Source organism: Bemisia tabaci, chromosome 9, assembly GCF_918797505.1.
Source record: "Bemisia tabaci chromosome 9, PGI_BMITA_v3".
Lineage (NCBI taxonomy): Eukaryota > Metazoa > Arthropoda > Insecta > Hemiptera > Aleyrodidae > Bemisia > Bemisia tabaci.
The window spans coordinates 23,315,004-23,337,673 of NC_092801.1; the positions used below are offsets into that span (position 1 = coordinate 23,315,004).

Below are 22,670 nucleotides of genomic sequence, written 5' to 3' on the forward strand. Positions count from 1 at the left end.
CTTGAAAACATCGACAAGAAAAAGTACTGTTGATTCAATCAGAATCTAGCTTATAAATTAAGAACCAAGCCTCTTAATTTAAGCAGATTTCGTTTTGATACAAGCAAAAATTCGATTGAATCAAGAGTATTTTTTCTTGTCAATGTTTTCAAGAGTCTGTACTCTATATCCAATGTGTTTTTTTCTCCAGTGCGCTAAAATTTTTCAGGTACTCAAAGCATTTCGACCTTGTAAGTCTACAACCACGTATCTCGTTTGCTGTGTTTGAAAACATCCACTCCTATTTTATTTTTTAAAGAAGAGAAAATCATTTCCTTGAAGTTTTCGCAGATTTTTTTTGCACAGAGAAGAAAAACCACGGCAGTTTTCAAGACGTGCCGTTAAGTAGTTTTCCACTTAAAAATTAAAGTATGACAGGAAGTCTACAACGTCGCAAACCGAGATACGTGATTGTGGACTTACACCGTCAATTTGTTAAATTTTAACCGTAGGTTAAGACCGTTGGGTCAATATGTCCAACCAAAGTAAAAAGCCATTTTGACCATAAATTTATCAAACGAAATGGAATGCTCTATTGCTGAAGCTCATTTCTCATGAAGACAATTTCTCATTCATATTTCAGAACGAAGTAAGTTGGATATTATGGAGGAATCAAAATTATGAATGCACTGAACGAAAATATAAGAAACAGATATTGCTGAACATTGAACACCTGCACTGTTGCCGTATTTTCACATAAGAATTGCCAAAAATATCCCCTCCCCCCAAAAAAAGTAAAATGTAGTGCTCCCATGAAAGCATTTATAGTTCTGTTTTGGCAAAAGGTAAACAAGAGGTGGTAAAGGTGGTCCTTAGTAAGACAGTGCATGAGCCTTGGTTGACCGATCTCTAGTATTCCGAGGAATGCCTTTTAAGAAAAGTTGAGATTTTTTGACTTTCGAGAGTGTAAATACTCATTTCATTTCGACAGTTTTAGGCGGCGAAAATAATGGCAGATAAAAACTTTAAATCACTTTTTTTCACACTATATTTTTGAACTGGGCACCAACAATTTTCGGAGTCCGTTTTGGTTTGATGGCTTTGGCTGTTTCTCTTTTATATCCCTCTTTCATATGTTTAATATCCCTAAAAGTAAATGTTGTTTTTTTTTTTTTCAGTGTCGATGTTATTATTTGCTTGGACGGTCATATTTGATAGTTTAATAACCAGTAGGAATACTTATTTCGATTTGCGACATTTCAGTTTTTCTCCCTTATAAACATGGAGAAACTGATTTCAATTTTTCTCCGTATGTTTTCATCTTCTCACTTCGAAGTTATATCCATGCGTAATTTTCATCCTGAATAGGTATCTGATACGGCCGCATTTAATGCTAAACTCGTTCTCTTTTTGCAGGAGCGGAGCTTTTCAGCAGTGAATGAAATTTAAAAGTTTCTCAGAGTTTTTTATTTCTTGACGGCTAGGTTATATTAACTCCTCGATCCCGATGGATAAGATGAGAGAAATAAGTAGGGAATGAGATACGCAAGCGTCTGCTTAAAATACAACGACAATATTTAATTTCCGTGTCTCTCTGGTAATTTTAAAATGAGCAAAGTTTTATTACTATCAGCGTGGCAGAATCACACTCTTTGTCGGGATTGGATGAAAGGAAAATATGGTGGGGGGGGGGGGGGGGGGGTCCTGGTATTGCGTCCGGCGTGCGAACCGGAAGTTTAGGTCATATGCTGTCGTGCTGAGGAAGAACGCCGTATGAACCTTCAGCTGGTGTGAAATTTCCTTTGATAAAACACGAATTTCCTGGTAAACTTATGAATATTTTCCTTCTAATTTTTCAGGTAACTTTGTTTGCAATTTTACCTGAAGTTCCTGAAAATGTCAAGGAAAAATATTCATAACCTTCCGCGAAAATAAACATTCTATCGAAGGAAATTTGGAAACTCTCGAATGTTTGGACGGCGCGGCGTTCTTCCTTAGCACGGCAGTATGGATCTCTGAAGTTGTCGGTCCGTTCATCCGAAAACCTGAGGTTCGGCCGCCGAAGTTCGGGTCATACATGTGAAGTACTTCGGTGCTTCGATACTTCGGACTGACTCCATAAAATTTTCAACGGAGGTGATTTATAACCCAAACTTCGGCAGCTGGACCTCAAATTTTCAAATGTGCACGACCCGAAAACTTCAGAGACCCATATGACCTGAACTTCGAGTTCCGCGCATGAAGTTTTTTCTCCGCATGAGACATCCGCAAGGCAACCTATCTCCCTCACTTCACCTGATTTTGAAGTAAGTCACACTGGCCTGATCTACCCTAATCCCCATCGCTCCATTATGTTAAAAATAATGAGAAAAGCCTGGGAAATATCTGAAAAAAGTCCGTTTACTGAAAAAAACTTTTACTTTTTAAGCGTTAATGAGAATTTTATCCTCAATGAGCTACTTGGAATTCGTATTATCGAAATTTGTAAAGGAAGAATCTGGGCTTTTCAATGTGAAAATGTTCACAGGTTGCTTGCCCGATAAAGCAAAGCGAAATCAGTGGCGAGGCATGAATAATCAATTATCGATATTTACCCATTTGAAACTGTGGTAAAGAATCGATTATTTAGGTGTTCGTTGCGAACACCCTGTTTATCGATCCTTTTCCATAGGTTTAAACGGTAGATCAATCGATGAATTGCAAAGCACGACACGCTACCGGCGAAATCCATAATCCCATCAATTTACCTCCGGTTCAAAAGGGTCCGGACAACCGCTGCCGTACTAAGGAAGAACGCCGCATGAGCCACCAGGCGTTGCCAAATTTCCTTTGAAAAATCGGGAATTTCCAGGAAAATTTGTTATATTTCTTCTCAGATTATTTAGAAGATTTTGTTCGTAGGTAATCTAATTTAAAAAAATCTGAAAATTTTAGGGAGAATCGTTCATAACTTTCTTTAAAATTTAGCATTTTCTGAGAGGAAATTTGGCAACATTCGAATGCTCATACGGCGTTTTTACTTAGCACGGCAGAATTTTCCTGTCGCTGAGCGGATGGCGGATGAAAAATTCCCGGGAAGTTGTTATTCTTGCTAATTAAAAGTTTCCTCGTATTGTAACGAGAGTCTTGTTCGAGTTCGCCCGCGATAATAGAGTATCTCTTGAGAAAAGAGCCTCAAATCAATCGTTCCGTTTCAGTGAATCAAACGCCTTTGCTCCTTAAAAGGAGAACGCTCGAGTTCAATCAACACCCGGGGGTTATTCTCTTCCTTGAAAAAGGATCGCCCGATTAAAAGGTTGAGAACTCTACTGCGGGCCGATCATTGAAATTGATATACAAAGCTTTAGACAAAAAAAGACAAAAGGGATATAGAGGGATCCTTATGGTGCACGGAGAAAAAACCTCGTGTGTGGTACCCGAAGTTTAGGACATACGGATCTCTGAAGTATTCGGATTGAGCATCTGAACACTTTAGGTCTAGCTGTCGAGGTTCGGATCACACATCTAAAACTTCAGTTCTTACATCTGGAGTACTTCAGATGTGAGAACTGAAGTTTTTCGGATGTGAAAACCGAAGTACTTCAGATGTAAGAACTGAAGTCTCAGATGTGTGATCCAAACCTCAGCAGCTGGACCTAAAGTGTTCAGATGCTCAATCCGAAAATTTCAGAGATCCATATGACCTATAAACTTCGGGTCCCATGCACGAAGTTTTTTTCTCCGTGCGGAAACGAGTGGCTGCAATGGGCAAAGCAGTAGTTGTTGGACTAACTAACGCCAACCCACGAGAAATCCGACAATTGGTCCATCATTTTCTCACTTAGTATTATAGGAACCACTCGTTGCCACCAATAGGATAGCCCCGTATACTCCCTATGTCATTTTTGCCGATCACTTCGTCTATCACTTTCAATAATCAGCCCGCTGCCGTGTAAGGAAAAACGCCGTATGACCATTCAAGAGTTGCCAAATTTCCTTCGATAAAATTTTCATTTTTGAGGAATGCTATGAATATTATTTCTTTTAATTTTTAGAATCTTTTGGTGAAATAGCGAACAAAATCATCTGAAAAATTGGGAGGAAAATATTCATAAGATTACCAGGAAACTTGCGTTTTATCAAAGGGAATTTGGCAACGCCTGAAGGTTCATACGGCGTTTTTCCTCAGCACTGCAGTCGAGCGGGGTTTAAAAGCTGGAGCTTTCATCGAAACCAGGCGACGATGTCCTCGGACCATTCATAAAACCGCTCGACGAACGATTGGATTGGATTTCGCAAATGGGAACTAAGAGCATTCCAATGCCTTTAAAATTGTGCAATTTGTTTTACCTTGTAAATACAAACTGATCACTTGAACAAAGTTTTATCGTTACATCCCAATAAATTATATATTCAAGACGAAATTCATCTTTGTAAATTCAATTTTCGCTATCAGTGGCGGTTGGGTGCCGCAGAGCGCACAGAAGCGCTACAAGAGCTGCTTGTTAGTTAGGTAGTTAGTTAGTATAAAGTTAAATTTAATTTTTGCATGCTTTCAGTAATTTTATGTGTAAGTGCGTCTAGTGTAAGTTGCGCAATTCTAGCAACATTAGGATGCTCTCGGTTCTTTTTTTGCAAAATGCAATCCAATGCAACATCCTAATTTTTCCAGTGTACAATGCGGAATCGTTGCATCAAGCTCGCATACGATCACAGAAGATCAGGGGCTAATCAACCCAGAAAATTAAAACTTATCACCAAAACAAAAGCTTTCGAAAGAGAGAGGTGACTAATTCCCTGTGACAAAAATACTGTTTTCATAACCGCCGGAAGCTTTTTAAAGTGGAAGCAATTCTGTTTTGACGCAGTAGCACGCTGCTGAATTAAGTGCGGGCCAGAGAGGGATTTTAAAAAGGCAAAATACCTCCCTAACTCCGCGTCGGAGAGGGTACGAGGATCAAAACTTCTCGACTAAGAAGTTTCCCCAACTCTTTATTTTTCTTTTCTTCCAGGCGGAATTTAGCATGCAGGGAGTTCAAGGTGAGAAAACTACCGCACCACCGACGATATTCGTCTGAATATAGCTCGTTAAAGCCGCAGGATTATCAAGCCCTTTTTTCAAAGCCGGGGAGCAGATGGAAATGCTGCGTTGTCAAGTGCGGAGAAATTCGTCTCCACAGCGCCGCGCTAACTCATTTTAAATTCGAGGAAACAAAAGGCACGGTTTCACAGGGCGTGCGCGACACGAGGTCTGCCGCGAGCGTATAGTCCATTGGATCGTATGCGATAGTGGTTTGATGTAGAGTACCTTTATAGACATTCGTATCTTTTTACTACAGGAAAACTGTTCCGCTTTTTGATTGGTCAACGAGTTTGTAGGCCTCATGATGCGCTTAGGGCCGTAAATAAACAAACAAGATGGCGGCTCACCGTAACATCGATGAGAAGCTAAATTTGACAAAAATGTCAATTATGCGGCAGTAACAATTTAAACGAGCATATCTACGAATAGCACACGAAAAACACATGAAAACATTGTTAAATTGCCTTTCACCTTTATCACACGAGGATGCAAGATGTGCATAACCTCAATCTTGCTTGCTGATAACGGCCATCTTGTTTGTTTATTTACGGCCCTAAGAGCATCGTGTCAGCCTATTCGCTCGCGACCAATGAAAAACCGGAACGGAAATGGCCATACTCAGTCTATAAAGGTACTCTAGTTTGATGTATCGTATGGTTCAAAACAATAGAACATAACCTTGAACAAAAATTGTCTGCTTTCTGTAGGAGAAGCTGAAAATGAGAAAATTCCTGATAATTTCACTTTAAATTGTCATCTTATACTCATAAGAATCAAACATATGGACGTATTTCTGTCAAACGGAACTGAGCACCAATTTGAGTTCCTTTTGAGGAATTTAGAATACCGGATAGCGCGTTCTGTCAAACGGAACTAAGCGCCATGGAAAAGCATTGCGAGCATAGGAACGAATGAGCCGGACGCCCGGTTCCGCCGCCAATCCAAGCCCCCCCCCCCCCCCCCCCCCCTCTACCTTCCTACCCCGATGGCGCTTAGTTCCATTTGACAGAAATACGTCCAAATCATTGCATTCATTTGCATCAATTTACTCATTTTTGCGGAAGAACGCTCATTAGTGAACATTCTTGACCAACTTTGGTGTGATTGGAATCTGAAGTTTGGCAGTAACATTTTTTGTGTAACAAGGTTGGCTGCCCTTTTGGGCCCTACGAGCTCCATCTTTCAGTACGCCTGTACTCTACATATAAAGGTACTCGACGCAAATTTAGGGGGCGTTCAGTGGATCGAGTAATTTAGAGAGGTTGGACATGAAATTGTGTACTAAAACTGCTAATTTTGATGTTTATTTCGTCACATTTTAAATTCTAGGGGTGCCTCTAGAAGACAATTTCACGAGGAAACCAATAAAATCACCTTTAGAACCTCGAGGTTTTGTATAACGGAGTTATGAGCGTTTAAAGTTTCCAAAGTCCGACCTCTCCTATTGATTCGATCCATTGTGGAGCGGTTGATGTGGCGCACAGTGGATTGAGTCAATTAAAGAGGTTGGACATGAAATTTTTGACATAAACTGCAAATGTTGATGTTTATTTCGTCGCCTTTTAAAGTTCAAGGAGTGATACTGGAAGAAAATTTTACGAAAAAACCAATGGAACCACTTGCAGAACATCAGATTCTTGTATAAACGGAGTTATGAGCGTTTAAAGTTTCCAAATTTTGTCCGACCTCTCTCATTGACTCGATTCACCGTGTGGCGCGGCCGGCTTTAGGTCGCACGCTGCCTATGGAACCGTAGACCGTAGCTTAACGCGGAGGTTCGGGTCGAGAGGCGGAGAAATTAATTTACGCGAAACGTGCTCCAGTTAAGGAGGATTCGATTTTCATGATGATTTCATTCCAATGCGCCAGCTGCGTCGTCAGACCCCTCGCTTTTGAGATTTTCTCCTGTTGGCTTTTTTGTATAGTTTAGACTTAAAGGATGATTGGCCATGAGGTGTTACGGCATACACGATAGTTGGACCTAGAGTGCCTTTATACTGTATTTATACCTTAAAGACAATGCGAATCCATTTCTGATCGGCTCCCGTATTTTAGGGCTTCACAGTGTCACAAACGGGAATAAAGATTGCATTTGCACCAATTGCAAAGATTATAAACTGGAATGGACCGGGAAATTGGTGGTACGGCAAGGAATAAATGGAATGAGAGAGGGAACGGAGACAGGCATTCGGGAATGGGTTGATCAAAGATTACAAAAAATTCCGATTTTTGTAATCTTTATTCCTGTTTGTGACATCCATAAGCCGCGTTGTCTCAACTCTCTCTATAAAAGGACTAAAGTTGGACCGCGTTTAGCAGAAAGGAACCAAGCCACATCAGCCGTTGCCAAATTTGACTTGTCAATTAAATTTTTTACAAGAGAATGTTTGTGCGGATTCCTTCAAAAATTGTAAGGAATATGCTTTGTAGCATGCAACAAATTCACTGAAAGTTGCACGAAAATCCGCACAACCGTTTTTGTGTCAAAAATTAATTGTCCAATTTAATTTGGCAATAGCTGATGTGGCTTGGTTCCTGTCTGCCTAACGCGGTCTACTTTAAAACCTTCCCATCAGTTTTTCGGTGTCTTTTCGTACATTTTCCCTTTATTTTCCTCTACTTGTCTCGGCAATGTACAATAAAGACGTTACTATCTTCGTTAGGAGTTGGTTTCATTATTTTTCGTTACGCGAATCGTATTCTACATGAAATTCTGGCAAAGAATCATGTATCAGAGTGCATAAATTCGTACCTTGTCTATTGGTCCATCCAATTTAAAAAAACGAGCATAGAGAACTTTCCTTACTTCTCCCGGAGAAGAATTTTATCGGGAGAACCAGTGCAACGTTGGAATACTCATACGGCGTCAAACCACAGCATGGACCTTTTAAGCCCCATCATTCGATGCCGCGATTATTGCCGACGTGAGTTCGAATAATCGCGCCAAACACAGTGCGGCCGGCGTTAAACCCACATGAGCGCCTGCGAGACTGTAGGAATACTTCACGCATCGCGCCAAACAGTGCGATCGGCGCGGAACGCACTTTAGCGCCTCCAAGACTGCATGGATACTACATGGAAACGCAGTGCTTGATTGAGAAGCCTACGAAAACCGTTGTGGCACGCGATTGGACTCAAGTAGAGTATTGCGTTTCTTTGTGACCCGGCAATCCAAATTTCGAGTAATCAATGTAAAACAAAAACGTAAATATCTTGGTTAGGAGTTGATTTCAGTAATTTCCGATGCAAGAATCGTGTCCTACGTGAAGTTCTGGTTAGGAAACATATATGCGACTGCTTACATTTGTACCTCATCTGGTGGTCCATTACCTGAGGCGTATAAATAAGGAAATCACATTCGATGTCCTGAAAGGTTCCGGTCTGATACTGTAATTTCAAAACCCGCATTGTTATTTAGCTGAGCTTACCGTTAGTCTTATTTTAACGTAAAAATGTTAAAATATAGTTTTTTCCAGGTCATTTCATTTTGTTGACTTTAAAAACAAGATGCAACCGGGAAGGAAAGCAACGCGCGCACAAAAGCCTGCTTTCAATGAAGATTAATTAATAGATCCAGAAATTGATTCTAAACGGAGGGAAAGCATGAATTTGTCTGCAATTCTGGAAGATATGTTTGATCACCTGCTCAAGCGGCTCAAAGTCCCAAAAAGGCAGCCAACCCATGAACTTAAATTATTTTGAAATATTTATCATCACAATAATTACTGTTTGTCGCTCTATATTAATTCAAATATTATATGAAGCACGCATTTTTAGGTAACGTTTTTTGCAAACATGTTATTAGTTTTGCGGGAGGGGGTGCTTTTTCAAGATATGATATATCGACGGTGAAACTACCAAACCACGTATCTCGTTTGCGGTGTTTAAAAATCTACGCTCACATTTTATTTTTTTGAAGTAGACCAAATCAATATCATTCCTTGAAATTTTCACAGAATTTTCTCCGCGCGAAGAGGAAAAATCACAAAAATTTTCAAGACTGGACGTTAAGTAGTTTTTCATTTAAAAAATAAAGTATGACAGGAAGTTTGCGACGTCGCAAACCGAGATACGTGGTTTGGTAGTTTCACCGTCGATATGTTTATGCTCCGCAGTTCGTGACAAGTTATGGAATAATAAGAATTTAAACAGCGGATAACAAGACTAATTTTTATAAAAATACCACCAAAACGTTTTGACTGAAAACTCAGCTTTCCTCAATTGGATAAAAACAGTAAAACATTTTAAAATTGCGAAAACTTAGTACTTGGCTGTATACCCTTCAAAGCGAGAAAAAGTTGTTATCCTACATTGTTGTAAAAGTTGTTGAAGTTATTAAAGTAGATAACAACTTTTTTCTCACTGCGAAAGGTACAGTCAATTACTGAGTTTTTAGATTTTTAAAAGTTTTTACTGTTTTTATCCAACTGGGGATGGCTGAGTTTTCAGCCAAAACGTTTTGGTGGTATTTATGTAAACATTAGCCTTCTTACCCACTTATTAAATTGTTATCATTGCTTTTTCAAGATAAGTTGCGGGATTTAATTTCATAAATCGCAATTTAATTTCAAAATATCGAAATTTAATTTCAAAATTTTTCCGGCGAAAAATGTTTTTCGGGATCCAATCGTTGCACAAGCACTGTTGCATCTGAAGAAACGCGGCACAATCGGCACTATTCTCCCCGCGTAACTGGAAGGAAATCGCTCGCGAAGTTTCCAGATCTGAAACCCGCCGAATTGAATACTCAACATTTGAGACGGAAACAAGGTACCTATCGGATTTGGAATCAGGAATTTAATTAATATTCTCAATAACTGCTCAGCTGCTTCCGCTTTCCGAAATTGGGGCGCTGCGGCGCTTCTGTCGCCCTCCGTTCAGCGCGAAGGCATTGACAAAAATAATTCTAACCGTAGCGAAAACCGCTTAGCTCAAATTAAATCGCTGCGAGAGAACGCGGTTTTTGCTTAACAGGGTGGGATTAGGTCCAAATAAGAATCTTCGGTAGTCCGTTACGTAACATATCCTTAAATGGGTCTTTCATGTAGGAATTTCAATGTATGCCGAGAGTATTCGTGAAAAATCAATGAAGTTTCAAGGAACGCTTGAAATGTGTGTTTAAGTTGCAGATTTAGAATTTAATTTGGTTAGTTTGGTATTGCCTGTATAGAAAAAAATAACATATTCTATAGAAACTTTAACTTACTTCAAACAATATTAATTCTCATAGCAGCAAGGTAGGAATAAAATATAACCTTAACAAGATTTTTTATGGTAAACATGTAATAAGTATATAGTCGAATAAAATCCATGGCCCAATTAAGATTAATGATGTTCTCAAAGAAAGATAATTTATGTAAATTGTAAATGTTCCGATTTCAATGGTCCCGTAAGTGTCAAAATTTTGAATTGAATTTTAACATTTGTTTTGATTTAAGTGTCGATTAGCTAGATTATTAGTTGCTTTTAAGCGTTGCTTCTATTAAAATTTCTCACAATTTTTTACGTATTTTGTTTCAGGTATATTTCTCTGATATCCGTTAATTAAATGTGTACGAGGAAGACGTGGTACTTCCGCCGTAAGTGAGTTGAATTTTCATTTACAAGACCTGCACTGAATACGCGGAAACAAAATAATTTCAGTTAAGATAATTCCGCAAGTTTTAAGTTTTTATCTGTTGCACATTGTTTTATTTTATTGAAGTTATGCATGGCCTGAGTCGCACTCATTGCTTATATTTGTAAAATCGGCTAATAGATCAACTTTTGTTTTCATCATTATGAGTAGCCGAAAACCGAAAAATCTTGTTCAGTATAGATGTATCGAAAAGTTTTTCACGTGCAAAACGGGACTAATAATTGGACTGCATTTTGAAATTTGGAACTATAAATTCTGCCCCGGTTTAAAAACAACGTATGTGCCATTAGTTTCCCTATGCGCATAAGTGTTGCTTCCAGAAGAGCCAGAATTTATGGTTCCAAATTGCAAAATGCAGTCCAATTTATATCATCTCGCGGTTTTTGACCTCAAAACTGAACGAATTGCCTCTTTCTCACACCTCGGAAAAGAACACACCACTTGCACATTCTACCCGTGGTGCATCCCTATTTTGGTAACGTTTTGATTAAATAAGATGAGAAATATCCTGTGTTTGATTAAGCATTGCCAGTTTATCTTCCAAATAATATATCGTGCCCCGTGCTTTTATTCTTATATGATCGAGAAAACTTTCCGGTGAGGTTTTCCAACCTCGGTTGTTAATATTCTCTAGCCGCCACGCGCCGTGCTTCTGTCCGTAATGGGATCAGATTTAGAACGTCACTCGTATTACGTCTGAGGGTATTTGCTTCGTGATTCCTCCTACTTCGTCGTCATTGTTGGTCCATTCTGCTTCAATTCTGAAGTTTGAGTTTCGGATTTGCACTGGCTGCTTCGCGGGGAACAGTGCACGAGGTTAGATTATTTGAAATGTAGCGCGTTTGAATATAATGAGATATGTTAAAATCATTTACTCTTCAAAATAAAATGACTACACTGGTAAGAAAAACCTCTTGGACCAATGCCGCGGTGCATTGACTTAAGAGTGCAGTTTCTTGTCGCAGGATTTAAGAGTCTTGAACTCTTGTTTCAAGCGGATTTTGCATTGAAACAAAAGAGTCCAGACTCTTACATCCGGCGACAAGAAACTGCACTCTTGAACCAAGAGGTTTTTTTTACCAGCGTACAGTAGAGTCTTGTTTATCCACGAAATTTATTTTCGGTTTTCTTGGTGGCTTTGGCCCGTAGATGCTGCAATACTATGGCTTAATTTTCTATTTAAAAAAAAAAAAAATCCAGGAATGGTGTATACCGAAATAACTACTTTGAGGTAAAATTCCGTAATTTTTTACCTATTCTTACATCTTTGTCCGTTATTTGACTCGTGTTTTATTGAATTTTTTTAAAATACGGCCTTTTCGATTCTCATTCTTGGCCAAAAAGCTTAGTTTCGGATTATCCGCGAATATCAATTAAACCACATTTTGCAATAAGGAACCGCTTTCACTGGCACTTCCATAAAAGCACCTTTCTGCATAGGGAAACCAATGGCATTTATGTTGTTTCTTTAATGAGCCAGAAATATTGGCTCCGTGTTGAAAAATGTAATCCAATTATCAACGATAGCTCCAGTCCCAATCACCACGGGTGCACTTTATTTTGCAATTAGGAACTACAATTTTTAGCCCATCCATAAAAAAAACTTATGCGCATAGGGAAACTAATGTACGCGCGTTGTTTTTAAACTGAGACAGAGCTTTCAGTTCCTAATTGGACCACATTTTGCAATAAGGAACCACCATTCCTGGCCCATTTTAGAAACAACATACATGATATTAGTTTCCTAGTGCAGATATGTGCTTTTATGGAGAGGCCAGAGATAGTGGTTCCTGATTGCAAAATGCAATCCAATTGCAAAGTGTGGTCCAATTGAGACTCTGCAGATGAGCTCTCACGCGTATGGGAGAAAATCAATCGCGCTAGAGGAAAGCGTAGTTTGAACAACCAGGCCGAAGTTCTTCCGATAAAATTCGCATTTTCTACCAAACTGAAGAAGTTTTGTCTGTAATGGTCTTCAAACTATTTTCTTCTCTTTTATCGGTGAGCCGAAAACTTTGCAAATGAATTGTACGTATCTATACACCTAAAAGGAATATGTGTAATTGAATCAAATTAAAAAGAACTACCTAGCACGTATACCACGATGCGCATATTCGTATAATTCCGATGAACGTTTAAAGGTTGTAATGGAGGTACCTACGCATCAATTAACTCTAATCGTCGATATTTGCATCGATGATTGATGAATCCACGTTTTATTACTCTCATTAATGTTTAATTTAAAAAAATTAATCAAGGACAAAGAACGTTTTGTATAAAACTATAGGCCAGTTTTATTAAGTTGAGGTTAATCACAACACTCTGTACTTTCCAGTACAATCAAGGACAACGAACGTTTTGTATAAAACTGAAACTTTGTAATACAACTAAAACTAAACTTTGTATAAACTCACAACACTCTGTACTTTCGAGTACAATCAAGGACAACGAACGTTTTGTATAATACTATAGGCCAGTTTTATTGAGTTGAGGTTAATCACAACACTCTGCACTTTATCCTCGTAACGTTACCATTAAATAAATTCCTGGACTATTTTTCCAAAACCTGCACCTATATTGTAACGCTGTATTGTGTTACACGATGAGATCCTCTGCGTGATGAATGGAATCCAACTCCGTTGTGACTTTTTTCCGTTATTTGTTTTAGTCATGAATAAATGTAGATACGAGTACGTGAAAAAAGCATATCGGGATGATCGCTAAACCCCCCGGGGTGAAAAATGATAGCTGAAAATTTGAACTCTGATTTTTGTGGAATTGATGCTGCCACCGCAGTTGTGACAGGTACACATGATTGCCAATTTTTGGACTGCGATAAATTTAAAACTTCTGCGATTTTGAAAAGCTGTATTGTGATCGTGTAACTTGACTGAGGGAAAAGGACAATCATTAATTGTAGCCCAAGTATTAAGTATATTTTGACTCATCAGAAGCATTCTTTCTTATGTCAGTACTCATCAAATATCACATACTATGTTTTGAGAGGGAGCACAAACAAAAAAACAAAAAAACAAAAAACAAAAACAAAAAAAAAAACACACATTGGATCTAGAGTCCATACTCTTGAAAACATTGACAAGAAAAAATACTCTTGATTCAATCGGATTTTTGCTTGAATCAAAACGGAATCCGCTTAAATTAAGAGGCTTAATTCTTGATTTAAGCTAGATCCTGATTGAATCAAGATTACTTTTTCTTGTCGATGTTTTCAAGAGTCTGGACTCTAGATCAAATGTGTTTTTCCAGTGAAAGGGCCACAACTAACATTTTTAGCAAAATCTATATATTTTTTGGAGGGGCCCGATGGGCCTTATGTGTGCGAGGAATTTAATAATGGTATCTAACGCTAAATACGTGAAACAAAGTTTCACAAATTGCGAATGATAACAAAAGAAATTGGGCTGTGTTGTAAAATTTTCCCGCTGGGTCTCGAAAGGAAAAAGAAATTTTGACTCCTCTGGACTGCGACCTATTGATGTATGGCTAGACAAGATATTTTATTTATTTTTGCTCTTATTCATGGTAGTTTGTTTCAACTCATCAAAATTCAATGCCGATCCACAGAAATAATCTATATGATGCTATTTTTTGTGCTTTTTACATAATTTGCTCTGATCTGGAGCCACGAAAACCTCACTCGTCCATTATCTGTGCCGGATGTGTATCAATAAAACATGACTCGTATGACCTTTTCACCCGTCGATATGTCAATCATGAGTGGCAGATAAGTGGTCTGTTCCAGGATGTTCAATAGCCTCAATAGCTTCAATCGAAGGATGAAATTTTGCTCAACACCGGCGTCCGTTTATACATAATAAAATAGATAAATGACTTTCGATGGATTCGATATTATGGTCTTACTCTGTTCTTTCAGAAAATCAGTTGCGATTTTTTCCTCATGAAATCTACCAGACTTAAAATAGTCGTTTCAGGAAAGAGGATCTCAAATTTAATCTAAGCGGATGGTTCCCTAGTCAATAAAGTTCAGTGAAAAGTTCTTATTGTTCGTAAGTTTTCTCATTTTCAAGCTCATTTTTGTATACATATTAGCTTTCTTCACCTCACTTTAATTCCTCATATCGTAAACAATCATTTGCCTTTGTTTTATTCCGGGCAGCACTCTGTTGAAACTCAGTTCATTTATTTAATATTTGGGGAGGAATCTACCTATATAATTCGTAAAAAAATAAACCTGTATAGTTCGGACTTTGTAACCAATAAGTGCAATCAATAGGTTGTCACCCTCTGGCCAAATTATCACAAGCGCCATGCGACGTTTCAGACTTTCCGCCGCCATTTTATTTTTGTACATACAAATTTTTGGTTGAATCTGTGAGAAAATTGCACTGAATTTTATCGGCAGCACAAAGAAAATTTTGGTGTATGTATTTTTGGACAGCTTCGTTGAACAAATTCTTTGCAATAAAATAAATGGCGGCGGAAATTCTGAAATTTCGCATGGCACTTGTGACACTTTGGCCGGAAGGTGACGAGGTATTGTAAGCTTGCTATATGCGTCAGCTTGACCACATCGATCAGTGAAAATCACTGCGTATGCAGTGCAATGACGTCATCATGGCTAGGATCATATGATCACTACCTTATGCTTATATTTGATAATTATTCATGACGAAATTAACTCAGACTGATTATTAAATGCTTTAAAATTTCGAAAATTTTCGGGGAAGAGTCCCCCCTCACGTCCCCCTCCCGTCTGAAGTATCTGGATCCGCCCTGACTCGGGGTTTCCAGGCGCTAGATAGACTCCAGCACAGGATTTCACTCCGAAATGTTCAACAGTGCAATTGCAATTATTTGAGAAACAAATATTGAGCTTCTAGCCAATTTCCTCTTTAATTCTCTCCGATTGTTCTTCTTTAATTTGTCTCTTATTCCCGATCTCTTGCACACTGTGTTTGTTAAGCATGACCCGAATTTACATTTCATTACAGAGAAAAGCGTCTGAAAGCTCAATATTAGTTTATTAAGGATTCCGCCCCCTGGCCACTACGCGGCCCAACCCCCGGGACGCTGCGAGTCCCTACTTCACGGCCAGCGAAATCTCAAACGCAAAAAACCAAAGTATTACTAAAAATAAAATTTAAAAAAAAAAAAAATAAAAAAAAAAAAAAAAAAAAAAAAAAAAAAAAAAAAAAAACTGCATCAATCCACTTACAGACGGGACTCTCCTTACAGGAATTTCCCTCTTACGGACTTTAAACTCCCCTTCCTCATCCCAGCCCATCGAGCGTCTTAAAAATGATTTTATTAGAATAGAGAGGATTTCATTATGAGCAGCCGAAACTCCAATAATTTTCAATTTAAGCAACAGTGAAACCCAATTTACGACCGTAATGAGGTCCTCATAATTACTCAATCGCCGGACATCATTCATTTTATTATTTATCGGCTAATCGTTCCAATCCCTGCCACTCGTTGCCGGGGCAAATCCCCGAGCGGGAAAGGGGCGCGACCCGTGACGTGCCGTGTTTTGCGATATATCGATTGACCGCCGTTTAAACCCATGAAAAATGATCGATAAACAAGGTGTTCGCAGCGAGCATCCTCATAATCGATTCTTTACCATAGCTTCAAATGGGTAAGTATCGATAATCGATCGTTCACGCCTCGCCACCGCGCGCGACCCTCCGCGGACCCGTCAATCGAGCGATTATCAGGTTGAAACACGGCCAGAAATAAACATGACCCCCCGCCCTGCCGGCCGCGGCGCGACAATCCGAAGCTCGATATTTCATTTCCCTGGGTCGCCGCCTTTGCCGCCTTTGGCTTGGCGACCGTCAACCGCGATCTCCCAACTTTTGACGGCGCATTTTTGATAGATGACGCCGCTCCGAGGGGCGAAAAAAACTCGCGGCGCGCCCGCCAGATCGCGCTTCGCCTTGTTGGGACTCACAGTGGGTCTTGGTCTAGAGTACCTAGGTATATGGGGCAAGTATGGACATGACTGTAATTTTAAGGTTAGGTCATGGAGCTTGTAACGCCCTAAAGAACAGCGAACCTTCGAATTCAAACTATCCGGAGTGCTTTCTAAATACAATGGAGATGTTGCATGCGTGAGGAATTTTCGATTTGACTGTTGATTCTTATGTAAAAGTTCGCGAGAAACACGATGGTGCCACTGGTTTTCTCTGAAATCAACTCCCAAGCTCAAAAAAAGCTCTAAAGTTGAGGCCAAAATGGAAGGGATCCCACGCTATCCTGAGAGTCCACCTCTACATCAAAACAAACTCTCCATGCAAAGATAGGGAGCAAACACATTGACAAGGCTGCCACTTTATTTGGAGACTCTAAAACTGAAAACACGGCAAGCCTGCTAATGTATTTGCTCCCTATCTTTGCATGGAGAGTTTGTCTTGGTGTAGAGGTGGACTCTCAGGAGAGCATGGGATATCCCCTCCATTTTGGCCTCAACTTGAGAGCTTTTTTTGAGCTCGGGAGATGATTTCAGAGAAAACCAGTAGTGGCACCATCGTGTTTCTCGCGAACTTTACATAAGAATCAACAGTCAAATCGCAAATTCCTCACGCATGCAACGTCTCCAAATTTACTCATTTTTTCGGAAGCACGCTTAGCTTATTGAGGAACATTCTCGATCATCTTGGTTTGATATTGGAATATGAAGATCTGCAGTGACATTTCTTGTGTTCGAATGTTGGCTTCCCTTTTTGGGCCTAAGAGCTCCATAATTCGACGTGTCCGTACTCTCGCCATCCAAGTACTCTAATTTCGACCAATCCAATGTAGTTCCAATATCAAATCAGAATTAAGCAGAAAGGAACCAAGCCACATCAGCTTTTTGCCAAGAACTGGGCAATTCAATTTTATGTAAGAGAACGGTCATGCATATTTTTCTGTAAATAATCAGTGAATTTTCCGTGTGCCAAGAAGAAAATTTCTTAACACTTTCAAAGAAACCCTCACAAACGTTCTCGTGTGAAAAATTAAATTCCCCAGTTAAATTTGGCAATAGCTGATGTAACTTGGTTCCTTTCTACTAAACGCGGTCCATTTGCATCGTCGGAGAAAACGCAGTTATAGACATAGTAACTTCCTCGGAGGCAGACTCCAGAATAGTGACGCAGCATTTGGATCCACAAGCTCTAAGTCTGACAGTCCCTTTACCAACACATTGATGAAGCTTCTGTATACACGCTCTCCGTGCCGGCCTGTAACGAACGACTAGGAATTTGCATGATAGTAGCAGCTGCAGCAAAGCATCACCGGGAACAAATCCGCGAGAATCGTCGAGTGAGACTCTACCCATCTGTAATGCGCCCTCTCCCCCCTCCCCTTGCTTCCCTCAATAACATTTTCGACATTCTGTTCAGGTCTTCCTCATCTTGAGCCTTGCGTTTTTCGGGAGGTTAGGGTAAATCAAGAGAAAAAATCTCGAGCCATCGATAAGATTTTTCACCAAATCGTCGCTTTTACGACGACCGAATGATATCCAAATCCCAAAATGATATCTAAATTTAGAGGTCGCAAAGTTGACTCAAATAATTCATTTTTTAGTTTTATGATCGTGCGCAATGTGCATGCGAAATTTGGCTAATTTTGCCCGTTTTCTGGAGAAAAATCGGTGAAATTTTCAGTCAAATTTTGCACAGTTTCCTAGTGAAAATCAAAATTTCGAGTGAAAGTTTAAGACGTTAAAATAATTTTCTCTGAGTAATGACGAAATGTCGAATCGTCGCATTTTTGACGAGGTATCCAAATTTAGAGGTCGCAAAGTTGACTCAAATGATTCATTTTTTAGTTACATGATCGTGCAATGTACATGCGTTTGGATAATTTTGCCCGTAATCTAGAGAACAATCAGTGAAATTTTCAGTCAGAAATTTTGTACAGTTTCGTAGTGAAAATCGAAATTTCGAGTGAAATTTTGAGACGTTAAATCATTTTCTCTAAATAATGACAAAATGAGGTGCTACGGATCAAAATATGCAATTTCTTTTTAAGTGATTGCTAAAAACCCGCGAACAACTGCCCTAATGTACCCCATAATCTGACCAGGACTTCGAATTCCAATGTTTGAATTAAACACTTTCCTAGTTTCTGTCCGTTAAGATAGTATTATTCTGAAATGCCTTAACCCTGTTTGTCATCGTGTAACTTATTCGTAGCACTACATTTTTTTGGTTTTTTAGATATTGAAATATTCCTCTGTGCCATGACGTTACAACATTTGATCCGTGTTTTTTTTCTTCTTCTTTTCTGAAAAAATGGTTCTGAAAAAAAAACCCAAATCTTGAAATTTTGAGAAAGAAATTTGGTAAATTTGCGTTCCGTTTTGGAAAAGAAAACTACATCATAGATTTGTATGTCTCAGAATCCAATATCCAAAATTAAAACATGTATGTATGTATAAGCCGCTTTTACGGCGCGCTAGGGCGCTCTGCGACGCCTACTCTCCACAGGAATCTGTCATGGTAGAGATCCTCCGGAAGCTGGCATCTTTCCATCTCTTCACGGATGCCCTCTACTCACTAAAACATAATCTCATAACATAAAAAAAAAAAAAAAATTGCAAGTTTCCATCATCGGTACCCCGAACATCCGATCTTGAAAACGAGATCAACTCACCGTGCGACTAGGCCAAAATAATTCGCTTTTCAAACCCCAAACGGCAACGCTGCTTGCAATCAAAGGCGCGAGTTGCTCGGGCCTAATGAGCCTCGAAAAAGAGTGATAGTGACCGTTGGCTTGAGGACGAGGCGGAACCGGGGGGGGGGGGGGGTGTAGGGGTTGCGGGGGGTGTTACGCAGCCCACGGGACTCGCAGCGCGGCGGCGGCTGGTTGGCACGTAACAGGATATCGGATATTGATGAGCCGATATTCGCCATAAATCAGGTGCAGATTACCGGCGGATTTTGACTCCGATTCGATCCCCGCTCAATGATGAATGTCCTCGGCGAGTGCCTTCGCGAACTTTTCAAGTTGCCACCTTCACGTCCTTGAGACCCATTTCGATGCTCAAAATCGGGTGAAGTAAATCTCGACAGACCGCTGGGTAAGGCACCAAAGAACTGTGACGTCGCAATGCACTGAAAAAAAAATATCTCGGTGTATTTACTAAGAAAAGGGTAAAATTACCAAGAATTCAGGGTTCTATTTGATCCCAGTTTTTTTTTGGTATAATTACCATTAATGGAATTGGTAATTTTACCGAGAAATCTCGGTAAACTTATTGAACTTTCTCGGTAACTTTACTGAACCTTGGTAAAAACGCCAATATTTTTTATCGACTGTGGTAGAATTACCAAGATAAAATGGCAAAGCTACCAGGAATTGATTACCAATAAATGTGGTATTCTTCCCTGAAAAAACAGTAAAAATACCGGTTTTTAGGTAAGCTTTGGGGTAAAATTACCAATAATTGGTAAAAAAAATGAGATGGTAAAGGTACCAACGGACCTTGGTAAAAACGCCGAGAATTTTTTTTTCAGTGTGGGTCACTTAATCATGAACCAATTTTGACTTGCGAACCAGTGCTTCCATTCCATGTCCGTCAAAAGTTCCGAGGTTCTCTTTAAATTTTTTCAAAAGTTCTGATAATGTTCCGGGAAATGCAGAAGATCCGGAATATCCCGGGAATTTCAAAAGTTCCGGGAAAAATTCACGAAAACCTCAAAAGTTCCGAAATCGCAGCTGGCCTGGCAGGTTGGCCTAGCGGTCAGCCCGTCTGACTCTAGATGAATAGGCCCCGGTTCGAATCCCGGCGGTGGGGACAAATTTTCACGCAACTGACGAGTGGATCTGTAGAAACAGACTCTACTCGACCTTAATACCTGAAAATTTGAAAGCCGGAGCATGGATGTGCCAAAATCCCCCTAATGTCTCCTGACAACAAAATAATTTCTATGTCAAAACTGATGTCTACAGATGCCTGTCCATGTCCGTCAAAAGTTCCGAGGTTCTCTTTAGATTTTTTTCAAAAGTTCTGAGAATGTTCCGGGAAATACAGAAGATCCGGAACATCTCGGAGATTTCAAAAGTTCCGGGAAAAATTCAGGAAAATCTCAAAAGTTCCGAAATTTGTAACTCGTTCCGGGAAACGAGAGCTCTGTTGCGAATACATGTTTTTAAGGTAACTGAAACGTAGAACACGATGCAAACGTTAAGAATGCTTTGAAAAAGTAACTCAGAAACCGAGAGCCGCGCAGATTTGGCAGCGTCTAAAGTAGTTAGGCTAACAAACCGGTTGAATCCACCCAATTATTAAATCCCCTCACAAAAGAGTGTCTATTCTGCTCGACCAATGGATGCCTATTAAATATAGGCTCAACAAAGCATAATAAACCTTCATTCGTTCATCCGGATGAAAAGACCATCATTGTCCATCTAGGGCTATTCTCTCAGTTTTGCCTGCATGATAATGATAAAATGCGCTCTCCGTTTCGGAAGAGAGAATAAGTATATAGATTTCTACATCCACAACTCGCGCCTATTTGTGTTCGTCCGCCCTGAAAAATTTAATCTAGGCTGATGAAAATATGAGAAAAACTCAATATTGTATTCAAATAAACAAAATAAGTTCCTTTTTTTTGCCAAGTGGGATGTCTGTGTGTATTTTTCTCAGCAAAAAAAGTGAAAAAGAGCGTGTCTTCACTCTTTCGAGTTTTGTCTCGCAATTTTTAAATTTTCTATTTCGTAGGTAAAAAGGAAAACTTCACTTAGCCTTTAGGAACTCTTTGAATCCGTGAAAGAGATTGTATGGCCCCGCGAGTAAGAATTATAAAAAATCATTTGATTTTGAAAAGCATAAAAATAGCCATGTCTCTAAAAATGTATAGACCAAAACTACTTTTTGGGTATTTCTTTTGAATTTTACGAGTGGTGAATCATTGTATGTAAGGATATATGTTTTCCAAATTATATTGGTAAATCATACTCGGACCAAATTCGCATTATAGGAATTACTAATTTTAGCTCATTTTAGAAGCAATGTATGCATTATTTGCTTCCTTCCGTAGATATTTACTTGCTTTTATTGATGAGCCAGGTTCCTTATTGCAAAATGTGGTTTACGAGAGGCTCCTTAAAATTGCCCTATTTATGATGCCGTGCTGAAAACCCCAAACCTTCCTCAGTCACCATGCAGACCACAGGGCCCATCTACGGACGTGTTTACGGAACACGTCCCTTACGGGAATAGGTACGTCCCTTTTTTTGATGGTCCTCTCAAAGAAAATGAGCTGCTTGAAAAGAGGTTGTCAACACAGCCCAAATTGCTAAAGGTGGCAAAAACTCTCAACACATAATGGAAAACACCTCTTGCGTGCGACTGGGAATAAAAATGGCGCGGCATTGTGTTCAACGCCTGGATTTATCCATTCGTGCTCAAATGTTGTCCGCGTTGCATATGTAATGTAATGAAGGCGAACTGACAACCCTCGAGCTGATTGTGATGCGCTGCACTGCGATAAACTTCTAAAGCGTAGCAGACACTACGCATTATCATGAAACTACCTCTGATGATAGGTCGTTTTTATTTGTAGAGACTTGGAAATATCACAATACTCTAATGGTATAATACGTATTTCTACTGATATTATGTCGGCCAAAAACGAGTATGCTGCGGCGACTGTTAGCGGGGGTATATTTAGACTGCATTTTGCAGTTTGGAACCACAATATCTGGCTCAGTTTAAAACGACGTATGCACCAGGAGTTACCAAACACACATAAGGGGTTTTACCGATGAGATAGAAATTGCAATTCTTAATTACAAAATGTAGTCCATATCCTTGTTTTGCAGAAGAAAGAATATAGCTACATTTCCACGTCTTAAATTCTCGCCCGCTAATCATATTTTCAGTCGGTAACTGTTCAGCGCTCAGGACTGAAAATTTCACCGATTTTTTCTCTGATTGCAAGCAAAAACTAGCGAAATTCCGATACAATTTTCAATCATATTTCTGAAAAATATTGCATTGCTCAGGTTGAGATT

The 22,670-nt window shown here is 39.4% G+C and overlaps 1 protein-coding gene across 4 annotated transcripts in view; it reads left to right on the forward strand.

The window, feature by feature from the left end:
* Positions 1 to 22,670, forward strand: part of LOC109039213 (uncharacterized) — a 289,108-nt gene that overhangs the window by 180,940 nt on the left and 85,498 nt on the right. The window lies entirely within an intron of this gene.